This window comes from Mus caroli, chromosome 14, assembly GCF_900094665.2.
Source record: "Mus caroli chromosome 14, CAROLI_EIJ_v1.1, whole genome shotgun sequence".
In the NCBI taxonomy this organism is placed as follows: Eukaryota; Metazoa; Chordata; class Mammalia; order Rodentia; family Muridae; genus Mus; species Mus caroli.
In genome coordinates, this window is record NC_034583.1 from 53,648,149 (window position 1) to 53,653,386 (window position 5,238).

The following is a 5,238-nucleotide window of genomic DNA, read 5'->3' on the forward strand; positions in this document are numbered from 1 at the left end:
TCCAAAGGCACAGCTCTTATTCATGAGTCAGAGGCATGGACGAATGCTTAACTTAAGATTACAGCAATGCCACCAGCAATGGAGAAGTGTTCCTCTTTCTCCACATCCTCACCAGCATCTGCTGTCACCTGAGTTTTTTATCTTAGCCATTCTGACTGGTGTGAGGTAGAGTCTTAGGGTTGTTTTGGTTTGCATTTCTCTGATATCTAAGGATGTTGAACATTTTTTAGGTGCTTCTCAGCCATTTGGTATTCCTCAGTTGAGAACTCTTTGTTTAGCTCTGTACCCCACTTATAATAGGGTTATTTGGTTCTCTGGAGTCTAACTTTTTGAGTTCTTTGTGTTTATTGGAATTAGTCCTCTATTGGATTTAGGATTAGTAAAGCTCTTTTCCCAATCTGTTGGTGGCCTTTTTATCTTATTGACAGTGTCCTTTGCCTTACAGAAGTTCTGCAATTTTATGAGGTCTCATGTGTCCATTCTTGATCTTACAGCACAAGCCATTGGTGTTCTGTTCAGGAAATTTTTCCCTGTGCCCATATGTTCGAGCCTCTTCCCTACTGTCTTCTCTATGAGTTTCAGTGTCTCTGGTTTTATGTTAAGGTCCTTGATCCACTTGGAATTGAGCTTTGTACAAGGAGATAAGAATGGATCAATTCTCATTCTTCTACTTGCTAACCCCCCAGTTGAGCCAGCACCATTTGTTGAAAATACTGTCTTTTTTTCCCACTGGGTGATTTTAGCTCCTTTGTCAAAGATCAAGTATGTGGGTTCATTTCTGAGTCTTCAATTCTATTCCATTGATTTACCTGTCTGTCATTGTACCTGTACCATGAAGTTTTTTCTTTTTTCTTTTTTCTTTTTTCTTTTTTTTTTTTTATCACAATTGCTTTGTAGTACAGCTTGAAGTCAGGTATTGTTGAGAATAGTTTTTGCTATCCTGGGTTTTTGTTATTCTAGATGAATTTGCAAATTGCCCTTTCCAACTCTATGAAGAATTGAGTTGGAATTTTGATGGGGATTGCATTGAATCTGTAGATTGCTCTTTGGCAAGAGGGACATTTTTACTATATTAATCCTGCCAACCCATGAGCATGGGATTGCAAGCTTGTACAACCACTCTAGAAATCAGCTTGTCAGTTCCTCAGAAAATTGGATATAGTACTACCAGAGGATCCAGCAATACCATTCCTGGGCATATACCCAGAAGATGCTCCAACATGTAATAAGGACATATGATCCACTATGTTCATAGCAGCCTTATTTATGATAGCCAGAAGCTGGAAAGAACCAAGATGTCCCTCAACAGAGGAATGGATACAGAAAATGTGGTACATTTACACAATGGAGTACTACTCAGCTATTAAGAACAATGAATTTATGAAATTCTTAGGCAAATGGATGGATCTGGAGGATATCATCCTGAATGAGGTAACCCAATCACAAAAGAACACACATGATATGCACTCACTGATAAGTGTATATTAGCCCAGAAGTTCAGAATACCCAATATACAATTCACAAAAACACATGAAATTCAAGAAGAAGGAAGACCAAAGTATGGATACTTCAATCCTTCTTAGAAGAGGAAACAAAATACCCATGGAAGGAGTTACAGAGACAAAGTGTGGAGCAGAGACTGATGGAATGACCATCCATAGACTGCCCCACCTAAGGATCCATCCCATATACAGCCACTAAACCCAGACACTATTGTGGACGCCAACAAGTGTTTGCTGACAGGAGCCTGATAAAGCTGTCTCCTGAGAGGCTCTGCCAGTGCCTGACAAAGACAGAAGTGGATGTTCACAGCCATCCACTGAACAGAGCACAGGGTCCCCAATGAAGGAACTAGAGAATGTACTCAAGGAGCTGAAGGGGTTTGCACCCCCTCCCCAGAGCTCCCTAGGACTAAATCACCAACTAAAGAAAACACATGGTGGGACTCATGGTTCTAGCTGCATATGTAGCAGAGGATGGCTTAGTCGGACATTAACGGGAGGAGAGGCCCTTGGTCCTTTGAAGGCTCTATGCCCCAGTATAGGGTAATGCCAGAGCCAGGAAGCAGGAGTGGGTGGGGAAACCAGGAATGGGGATAACATTTGAAATGTAAATAAAGAAAATATATAATTAAAAACAGAAAATAAAAGATTACAGCAATGCATTAGTTTCAGTTGTAAAGTTGATTACAGGGGAAATCCAAGGCAAATGATTTGCTCAGCACATGCTTGTAAAATAATTTGCAGAATCAATGGTAAACTGGAACAAAAGATTTCTACATTATAAGATCATTGTAAAGATTAGAGGGGAAATATCTGCATCTATAAAGGGCCCAGCGCAGTAGACAGTGGCTTTTACCACAGTTAGAAAGAGGGGACTGACTGTCGAGGTCATCTGGTGCTTATCTGGAAGTGGAGGAAGTCCCCATTTGTCACAGTGGAACTGCTGCCTGGGCCAATGCTCACTTAAGCTGATCAATTGTGGGGGAGAAGTCAAGGCCATCGTTACCAGGACCACATGTGAATGAGTACAGTTGTCCCACCTATGTGACCTATGTGACTCCTACTGAGCATCCCCCGTGGGAGTGCTTTTTTATGATTAAGAGCACTAGCTGCTCTTTCAGAGGACCTGCATCTGATACCCAGCACCCACGTGGCAGCTCAAAACCACCTATAACCTGAGTTCCAAGGGCTCCCTCTTCTGACTTCCATGGGCAGTGCATACAAGTGGCACACAAGCATACACGCAGGCAAGACACTTATACACATACAAATAAATAAAAATCTAAATTAAAAAACAAATCTGGCTTTTCTACATTTACATCTACATTTACACTGCCTGATACAGTGGATTTTGTATATTAATTAAAGCCACTCTGCAGAGGGGAAACCTGACACCTGACGCCGTTGGATGATTTTCCCAAGATTGCACAGTAAGTAGATATGCCAATATTCAGACCATCCCTTTGAGTCACAGCAGGTGGATGGAGGAGGACAGGGTATCCTCGGGAGGGTTAGGACCTTGGCAGTGGTACTCAGGTTCTCCAGATAAACAGAACCAAGGATGAAATGTGTGTGTGTTCTAAAGAGACTATTAATTTGGCTCACAGGTACAGCAGCGTCTATCTTCAGACCAGAAAGGATAAGAACACAGTAGTACTCAGTATACAAGGCTGCGTGTCTTAACAGTCCCAACCAGCCATTGAAGGCACAGGGGATTTCCAGAAAGCCACTGGTCTCAACATCGTGATGGGAAGGGGAGCAGACAGAATGTACAACTTCCCTCCTAACCTCTACCTTCCTGCCACCAGACTGAGTCTTTCCACACCAAGTAACCTGATCAAGAGACTCCCTTACAGGAGTGACCAGATGCAGACAAGTTGACAGCTGAGACTGGCCACCACAGCAATGATCAGAGGGTTCCTGGCCCTGCCTCTCATCACTGGCTAATGGACTGAGCACTTTCTTTTCATTCTTCAAGTAGTAAGAGGAGGGAGGGAAAACAACATCCAACTTGCTGGCTTACTGAGAAGTGAGTAACAGTAATGCATAAAGTGTCTGCCCTGCTTGATGCTCAGCTCTGGGCAGTTGATAACAGCAGGGACCCAGGGCTTTCCAAAGGCCATTTCGGGTCACAAGGATATATGCCCTTGACATACAGTAAGCCCTACCACCATCCTTGGTAAGCCTGCTGTGTCACTTTTCACATAGTAAGCTTTCCCAGGGGCCTGTCTCTGACCTATAGGTCCTCAAAACACTCCACAGGCTTGGCAGCAACTGCACACACAAGCCAACCAATAGACCCATCCATTCAGGGAAGCCACAGTTATTGATTGCTGGTTTTTCCCCTGCCCACTGGTTGTTTAATTGAATTGACCGACGCTCTGTGGAATTGATTGTCCCAGCCACTGCTCTCAGTGTGATAGAGATGAAATGACAGTGTGCCCTCAGACAATGAGTGGAGCTGCTCATTAGAGAGAGGTTATAGCAGGTACTTTCTCCAATGACAATCTTGTCCTGTCCCTACTTGTGTGCAGGCTATTGGAAAACATTTAGACGCATTCTACTGCATGTCAATATGCCGGCAGTCTGTGATTCACTTTCACTTTTCTGACCGTTTCTGGGGCGCTTGTTTGATGCCAAAATGAGCTCACCCAATCTCTCTTCCTCACCACACAGACACTGCCTAGTTCTGAGTCATTGAGACTGGTATGTTCCACATGGGCCACACCATCACCTGCCATCGTATGCACAGGAGCTCATCAGACAGGCAAGCCAACAGAGCACCAACTCGAGGTAACTTACAAACCGTGCATCATGATCTTCCTCCAGGCACACTGCTTCTGTGGATTCTGGAGAGCATCACACTTGCCTTCACTGACAGTGATGGACACATTGAAGTCATGGTAGGGCCAGAAAATGGAGGACTCGGGGGCAAGAAGGGAAAATGACTCTGAAGTCTCTCTTGGAGACACTGTGTCCCCGTGTTTCCTCGGGAGACACTGGCTTGCTGACCTCTCCTTGGAGAATGGATTATAACTGAATTTTTAGTAACTTTATAAAAGGATCAGCCACTCTGAATCTTTGCTGCTATCCCACCTCTGAGAGCCATCCCACCTCTGAGAGCCATCCCACCTCTGAGAGCCAAGGCTACCACTGTGAGCCTGCAGCTGAAAGCCTCACACACAATAAAAGGGGAAGACCCTGAGGACCTGGGGTCTCACCTAAAAGCCAAAGTTGACTAAGAAGGAACAGTGTCCACTTCCTGTTTAATGCCTTGTACATAGCGTGATGCTTTGTATTCCTGCTCAGTAACATTAGGGCCGGGTCAGTATGATGCTGATTAAAAATATTATTTGTGGGGCTAGAGAGTTGGCTCAGTGGTTAGGAGCACTGTCTGCTCCTCTAGAATGGACTGGGTTCAATTCCTAGCACCCACACAGCAGCAGTTCACAACTCTCTATAACTCCATTTCCAGGGATCCAACCCCTCCACCCAGATATACACGCAGGCAAAACACCAAAGCACATAAGATGAGAGAGAGANAGAGAGAGAGAGAGAGAGAGAGAGAGAGAGAGAGAGAGAGAGAGAGAGAGAGCATCCGGCATGGTAGCACATACCTATAATCCAAGCACTCGGGAGGCAGAGGCAGGCAGATCTCTATGAATTTGAAACCAGCTTGGTCTACAGAGCATGTTCAAGGACAGCCAGGGCTACACAGAGAAACCTGTCTTGAAAA